The following is an 8,951-nucleotide window of genomic DNA, read 5'->3' as shown; positions in this document are numbered from 1 at the left end:
AGCAAGTCAGTTTGCAGGGAAGCAAATGAAGAAAAAGCATTAGCTGCAGAAATTGCTTCAGGTAAATGGTAATGAAATATATGGAATAACAAGGTCTAATGACACAGAGTGATAGTATCATAGAATCGTGAATTACATGGAATAACAAAGTCCAATGACACAGAGTGACATCTTATTTAATTTCTGTTGTTGCACTGCGTTAACAGACATGCTTCTCTTCCAAGTTTGTGGAGCACAGAGGTAAGCAACCATCCAAGCCACATTTTTGTTGAGCTTTCCCATGTATCAAATGAAATGCAGTGTCATAGAAACATGGATTTGAGCCAAAGCCCACTGGGGCCAGAAATGCACAGCCACTCCTGCAGGTGTCTGCAAACCCCAGCCCCAGGAGGAGCACAGGGAATCTGCTGTTCCAAGATAACTGAGTACCACTTTAGTCATTCATGGATTCAGGCCATTGCCCACAAACACAGCCACTGTGCATTTGCACAGTCTTTCATCGTTTTCCATCTTGTATTTGATCACCTCATGCAGCGGGTCAGGACGATTTCAGTGTGTTCCTACAACAGCAGAAGACTGAGGTGTTGAGTATAGACCTCTGTGACTGATGGAAGTGTGGATCTACTTTTTCTAGGATCAACCTCCTCTTCTTCATGTGTTTGCTTCACAGAAGAGCATTCAAAAGGCTCAGGGGAAGCAATCAGCAGGCAAGGGCTGCATGGTTTCCTCATCCTCTTCACCCCATCACGCATTTGCAAGCTGTGTGATTTGGGACACAGGACTTAATGTCACCTTGCTTTGTCTCTCTCCTAGATCCCCATCTCAAAAAGATGCAAAGGGTTGCCCTGGGCCCACACATCCTAACAGCTCTTGCTAAAGCCAAATAAAACATGGGGGAGAGTAAACTTAAAAGCAAATGCTGGCTGCCATGGTGAATTTCCAAACACTGTGTGAGTCACTTAGAGGAAGTTTCTACATGCTTATGTCTTCCAGCTCAAATAAAGTGATTAAATTATCTTAACTACTGACTGGAAAAAGCTTTGTTATTACAGCAGCTAGGTCTGCAGATGAATCATGTTGCCATTACAGAGCACAGGTGGTTTATCACGGAAGTCATCCAATTGTGTTTTAGGACAGGTGGCATTTACTAAGAGAAGAAAAAACAAACATGCTTTTCAATGTCTAAGTAGAAAATGCAGTCCCAAATATTGCCCATTCACAAAAAAATACATTGAAAAGGCAACTTTTAAAGGGGAGAGACAGGCTGCAAAGCTGTTCTGATACTAGTAATTAAATCCTAAGAATTTAAGCCTGTATTGCTTTACAGAAAGAGATGAAAAACCCAGCAGCCCATAACCAATACCTTTTGCAGGCTGAATTAGTGTTGTTCACAGTAAGATTTCCCTGGAACACAAGTGAAGAATGGGCCATGTACCATGCAAGATGTGGCCATACCACTGTCACAGGATATGCCATAACACAGTAAAAAACCAAAGCAACATGCAAGATTGTGCATTTCATTTTATCAAACATTTCTGGGGGAGGTTCTGAAGCAGGCTCTGTTTCCATGTCATCAGCAAAAGCAAGAGAATCTTCTAAATGGCTTAGCAGCCAGCGTGCTAAGATTTTTTGTTATTCTGGCCAAAGTTACCCAAAAAAAGTGGCTGAGTATTGAACACTTTTAAAAACGTGGTTAAGACATCAGAATGCTTCTCTCACAAGCCCTTGACAGAGAAAGGCCACTACATCCAGATTTACAAAGTGCCAGGTGGGACAGACCCCACAGAGAGAAAGATTTTTGTGGGTAGCTGCACTGAACCTGAGACTTGTCAACTGCCCCTCAATCAGTGTGAATGAGGGCTAATTGAAGTTGTGGTAGGTCAAATATGGGTCTGGGTTTGTTTTTATCTTCTTGCTTCACCAAAAAAAGCCACAGGAGAAAGGACAGTGCAGTGTTCCGATCTCTCACCCCTGTTTTCTCTCGTGTAATGGTCGTTATGACTGTCCTTTCTTTTTCAATAGAGAACTCAGATTACGAAACCAGAGCAAGAACAAGTCACGTACAAAAAAGTTCCTTAAAAAGGCAAAAATTAACCACCCTTGGAAAAACAATAAGAGAGGAATGTGAATAACACAGCATTTCCCGTGGCTTGTATACTTATCTCATACCATAACGATCAAGTGGCTTACTTGTCTCTACCCGTTACAAAAGGGATTCTTTGCATTTTCACGTGGTTCTGCTCTACAACCAACCAACCACACAGTTTTACTACTTTGTCTTAGCTATTTTGGTGCTTAGATACTCAAATCCTTTCCCCTTCCCCCCACTAAGTAAATTTTCCAGGCTAAAGTTCAAAGTAAATTCCAATGTGATTATATAAACACATGCATACTGTAGATTGACATCATACAATGCTATTCTTTGTTGCTGGCTTTTTTTTTTCCTTCTTTTTAGTTTGCAACAACTTCAGTATGCCTGGCTTGCTACCCTAAAATAGTAGCTTATTACACCCTACTGAATAAGATAACACTGTATTTATTCCTCTGGCAGTTTGGTTTTCACAGGGGAAAAAAAGCTCATGATTTAATTCATAAAAATAGACTTGCCAAGGAAAAATAAAAGTAACAGACCTTATGAATCTCTCTGTTTATTAAGGCATGTGAGTAGTGGAGTGGAGAGAAAGCAGGTTTATATGTTTCAGTCCATCATGACTGTGAAATTGAACTGTAAATGGTACCTAGGGCAGCCAAGTGAGACAGACGCCATGGCGGGAGTTAATGGAAATGTGGAGAGCTTTTCTTTTTAACAAAGTACTTGAGCAATTATTCCAGCACACCCACAGTGAAATGAGATAAAGTTAGGCTGTGCATTACAAAGGCTGTTAACTGCAAAATAAATTTACTGACAGCCATTGGGAACCTTTCGTTCCTCGTTCCTTTTCTTGCACCGATTAGCTAAAAGCGCCAACAGCGTTGGTGGGGATGAGCAGCCAGCGAGTTGTGGGGTGGGAGGTTTGCTACGTGCAAATGTGCTGGCTTGTCACACTCACCTGGGATAGAGGTGGGGCTTGGGGAGCCATCCAGTTCTGCCACTACAGCAACACAGGCACCAAGTGCTTCTGACAGCCCTGAAACTGTCAGGGCTTTGTATTGACGTTAACATTTTACTGCAATAGTAAAAATGTAGCTGAATTCCCAGAGTCGCCTTTCCCATCGCTCCCCTGGCTGCCCCGTGGCACCAAGGCATTGAAGGTCATGTTTGAGGCTCAGCCTGTTTCAGCCTCGTGTTGAACTCCAGGGACAAACAGGATGAAGGGCAAGTCCTCCTTGCCCTCTAAAACCTATCCTTGTCCAATTGCTCATTAAAGCTCCCCTCCCTCCAGCCCCACCTGCTCCCCAGCAGCAGTGTGGCTACACCAGCGTGACCAGTGGTGAATATTGATCTCCTGGGGCACAGCTCACCCCGTGTGCACGGTCAGGCAGAAAGCCCTGCCCAGCTGTGTGTAGCCTCTCATCCCTCCTTCCAAAGGGAGCTTTGTTGGATGAACTGTGCAGGTGAAAACACAACCACTCTTTCAGCCAGGAAGCTGAAAGGAGCTTTGCTCCCTAAGAAAATAAAAGAAAGCCTCAGACACCAAGAGAGAAAGGCTGCCCATATAGAAAGTATTCATCATCAATCACAATGGATTTCTATAGATTTTCTATTTAAGGAAAAAATCCTTCCCTTTCACAAGGGCATTAGAAAGCACCACTGGTATGTTATGGATTACATACCAGAGGACACCAGTCTCAGCATCTCACGAGAAACCCACTAGAGAGGCCAATACAGGAACGATGTTTAAATGTTTCGAAAGAGCAAACAATTTCTACATCAGCTGCAACTTCTGTTTTACAAATTCCTTTATTTCCTAGCAGGTGCTATGCTTAGACCTCTTTGATATATCTTATTGTGATAGCAGCACTATTTTTTTTTTTGTCATGCTATTTTGAGAGCATCTCAAATGCAAGCCTGCATCAAACACAGCACATTGACCCAGAGTCAAGCCACATTTTATGTCATCCCCATGACATCTCTTACACCTGTGACAATACAAGGGAGCTCCTATTTGCATTTCCAGTGCAGATAAAGTGAGAGCTGTTCACACACAACTCTTCCCTTGCTATTCCTGGCCTCTGTGCTGAACCATCACCCTTTTCAGCAGGTGCATTGGCTTTGCTAACTCTCCCTTCTGGAGATGGCTTGTTGCTGTTAGCCTCAGTTACACAACCCCTGAAAGCACCTCTCCTTTCTTTTCAGGGAGGTATGATTTGAAGATCTGTATCTTTTGGCCTCACAGCTATTATTTGTGGCTGTCAGTCAGAAAACAGAAACTGAAATGAAAACAACCAATGCTCTCCTCTGTAGCAGACCTGTCACTGTCACTTTTTCCTGACTTTATTCGACATAACCGAAATATATTTTGTTTTCCCTACCCATGTGTCCTATATAAGCATCCCACACAGCCCTAGCACTGACTAACCAACACACGCTCCATGCCCTCCATAACCCTAATCCAATCCCCTGCAAATAAGAGTCTGTTACCTCCAGGAACTGCTCTGATTTCAGCCCTCCTGAGCTGTACACAGGCAAAGCTGCCCTCACACAGATCCTGCCTGCTGAGGAGGGACACTATTTTGCAACAGCAGTTAGACATGAAGCTAGTTGGACCCTGGGGAGTCACTGCTTCGTCCTGCCCAGAGCTGCTAATGCACATGGACCAGCTCCTCTTCTGCCTTGCGGCATTTCCATCTCCTTGCACATCTGTCAGATTCTTTCCACTCTTTCCACATTGTTTTCCTTTGCTGTGCAGTGTAGCAAGATGCCAGCTTTCTATTTATTTACTTTTTTTTCACTGTGTGTGCTCTAGATCTAACATTATGCTTAAGATGCTATCAAGTAGCCAAATGTGACATGATTTCAAGGTTGGCCTCAAGGTGGTTAACTCTGAGAGTCAGCCTTTCAATCACCATCAGATACCAATCAAACAAAAACAGATGAGGGCTGACAGCAGGCTGGCTTATTATACTCTCTATTTCCAGCTGGTTTAGTTCAGGATGTTTTTATCAAGTGAGTCTCCAGCTCCCCTCACTAGTATGCAAGGAAGGCAGGAGGGGAAATGGTTGTACAAAAATGGAATAGTTTGTGATTTATAGCTGAAGAAAGACTAAGACAATGGATTCACTAGATGTAACTGTGCCTCGAGCATCACCATAAGACAAAGCAAATCCCAAAGATAAAGCCAGTCTGGGGGAGGCGAGAGGACCCACAGCTGCAAAGTTATAATTTCAAGATGCAGCTTTTCTCCCTCCCCCTGCAAAAACATTACATCAAAATTATCGTAAACCTGCAGCTGCCCAGATGGTACTTGTGTCCTCACACACTGCACAGAGCTCACTATTGACTTCAAAGGAAATGAATGATACCGAGAATTTTTACCTTTAATTTGCCATGCTGATAGAGATCAGGGAGATTTGTAGACTTTGATCATCCCTTGTTTAATTACATTCAGATGGAGCCCAGTTGTGTTGTGAGCGTTCAGCTTCAGCAGGGGAGTCGATGGCCCAGCAGTTTCCTCCAAAGTGTCTTATCCTGACCCAGCTGATTTTAGATTATCCTGATCAGAGCCTGGTGAAGAACTGCCTTTTAATTTATCATGGGGGCTTCCTGTGATTATCACACAGGTGTCTCAGGGGAAGGAACAGTTGCTCACCATCCTAGCCCCAAAATACGTTTTTTAAAAAAGACTTTGTCTGCTCTACAGTTCCGCAGCCAGAGCCCCTTACATACAGGGACACATCTTGAATCGAGGTGTAATATAAGGTCCAGTCTTTTACTGACACTGCTAATTTTTGCACCTGTAACAAATTAAAATGGTGATTATGAGTGTAGCTGACCTAAGAATAAATGAGAGGATAAATGAGAAATTTTAGCTTCTCATTAAATACCTGGGCTCAGCTTTCATAAATTTATCATTTCACCTGAACAGGTTCTAGACAATTCTAACACTGCCTGTTCTCCAACATGATGTCTCTACCATTTATGTTGTCTTCCCTGCCTGGGTGTCTCACTTTCAGCAGAGATAAATGTCTGTGTCACAAGGCAGAACTGTGGTAGCCCCCAAAGCACAGCACCTGATTACAGAGCAGTATTTACTTGAGAAGAAACAACAGCAACCCACAGGTCCCATGCAAAGCCCTGAGCCCACAAAAAGCTCTGCAGCAATTGGCCTCTTTGCGCTGGCTGCTTGGGCAAAGCCCCATTAATTCAAGGAGATCTCATCCAAAGCTCCTTCTGGGCACAAAAAAACATCTACATCTCAATATGCAGTCCCTCATTCTTTAGTGGAGGAGCACAACCCTACTGCTGTGGCTACCAAACTCCACCAAATGTCATGGCTGTGGCTGAAAGTCTATTCCTGTGATCCAGAGAGATTCCCCTTCCCATTTGAGAACTGCACTTGCACTGCAGGAGTGACAAGCCAAACATCCAGGTGCCTCTGGATCTTACACCCTCCAGTTAATTATGAGGGAAAATAGGAGCACCTTACCACTGACTCCATACAGAGTCACATGAAGGTACCAAAATTACCTGTCTGGAGTTAGAGGGTCTGAAGATCACAGCACTAGTTAAGGGTATGTGTAAATGCTGCTCTAACTAGTGGGATTTTGACCTAAATTTGGTAGTGATCTTGCAACCAGCCCTTTCTTCTAGGGGCAGGATCTTCAAGCTTCCCAAAGTAGATGGATCGGCGGGAGTTAAATGTCACCATCTACCTTTGGCTGATTAAACTCTGTTTTTCTCCATCTGATACAATTGTAAGAGTGCACCGTGCTGATCAGGCACACATTTTGCACAAAATGTCATGCGTGTTTATTATTAGATTAAGCTGCAGTAGGTTTAATTTTAGATGTTTTGATTCAAGTGGTGCAATGAAGATTAAATGTTAGGCATTATTAAAGATGCAGATGTGGACATATTGAATAATAAACCTCATTAAGTGCGACATCCTAGACAGGCTTCTGAGATAAGCTACAAAGGACTTCCTTACTTCATACCAAAGTTATTAAAATATTAGAAGGTAAATCTAATCATAAAAATATTATGATAGAATGAAACTGATACTTTAAAAGTATTATTACAAAAGACTGTATTTCTTTCATGTATAATTACTTCCTTCTCAGCTTAGATTGCTGGATTGATATTAAAATGCAAGTATTTTTCCTCTTTTGAACACACATAAAAAGTAAGTACAATGGAGCCAAATTTTGTCACTGCTTTCAGTGCCTGAGCCTTGAAAAATCCTCCTCCTCAATGTCAAGCTTTTATTTCTCATCAAGATTAAAGTTATCCACTCATGATTACATCTGGTAGCAAAGCCATCCCCACTTGCATGGATGAATGGCCAAGACAGTTACCACAGTAAATATATGACAAGGTTTTGGAATGTCTGAGGTGGCTAAATTTAGAGAAGGGATCAGAATGGTGGAACAGAACAGAGATTCATGAAAAAATAAAGGCACACAGGGTGGATTCTCATATTCCCTCATCAACTCCTTTAACATCAGGCAATTGTTATAACTTTCTCTTCTGTTGGAGAAAAGTAGGGGGTGCACAATGAAATTAGAAAGGGCAAAAGAGGAAAGTTTCAAATTCATGCAACAATTTTTTTTTTTTCATTTACCAATTACATTATGAGCTTGTGGGATTCATTGCTACAAGATACGGAGGTTCCCTGTCATTCCTCCTCACAAGATTCCCTGTTGGCCTGGATAATAAGAATTTCACCATGTCACTGATGAGGACAAAGGATCTATAAGATATAAAAGCAGTGTTAGCACAGACCATCAGCCAACCAGTGACTGACCGGTGGGAATTCCTGTAGGAGTTTCATAATTGCACAGTCTAGCTCTTCCCTCAAGAGGGTTTTGCCCTGGCTCTTAATATCAAGACCAACACATTGTTCTAACACAGCAGAGCAATTGCAGCTCTTTGAACCCATGGGCAGGTACAAACCATCTCAGACTGCACCAGGATTTTCACAGATTTTGTCAAAACTCTCTGGAAATCCATATCCAAGTTCTGGAGAAGTTCTCACCAGTTCTGCTAATGTTCCCCCCATTGCAAGGCAAGGCTGAGCTATGATAAAACCACTGCCCAATTCTCAGATGGATTGCTTCTCCCTCCAAATTTAGACATCAAATGTTTGTCCTATCCTGAGCCACCTTTAGAAAAAGTCCATAAAATCCTTTAGTTCAAGATCCATGTTTTCTTAACAGAGTTTTCTTCTATTTCCCCACTAAACAGTGGCAACAATTGACTGCAGTAGATAAAGGCCATTCTCATGCACTGAAAACAGAGATAGCAATTCTACTTCTCATTTGCTAAACAATTGCATTTGTAAAGTAATGTAAGGGTTTAAGAGAATTTTCTATCGGTGTGTTATGTCAACTGAATGAAGTGACCACAATGGATTTGATCCATGATAAGATATTTGAATTTGCTTGTTTGCAAGATTTGTTAGATCTGATAACCTGATTTGTCTTGCAGCATACAGAGCAGGTCTCTTCAGATAAAGCTGGGAAAGAAAGCACCAATTTATTTGATTGCATTATATTTTACATTAGATGTTCCTTTTGGGATTCTTGTAAAAGCCGGCATTTATTTATATCTATCTGTCACTGACTGGAGGCACTTGATGTCAAAAATGGCAAGATAAAAAAGCTTGTTTCACAAATAAACCTGTAGGAGCAGAGCTCCAGCAATGATTTTTGTAAAGTAGGCAATCACATTCTAGTGGGTTAGAGTTTGAATACTGCAACCATTATGAGAAATTGAAAATAAAACATGAAATACCACTAGGAAGGGAACTGAGGAACAGGGAAAGCAAGACTTGTAGCAGATTGTCAAAATT

Source organism: Corvus cornix, chromosome 6 (assembly GCF_000738735.6).
Source record: "Corvus cornix cornix isolate S_Up_H32 chromosome 6, ASM73873v5, whole genome shotgun sequence".
NCBI lineage: Eukaryota > Metazoa > Chordata > Aves > Passeriformes > Corvidae > Corvus > Corvus cornix.
Note: the sequence above shows the minus strand (reverse complement) of the source record.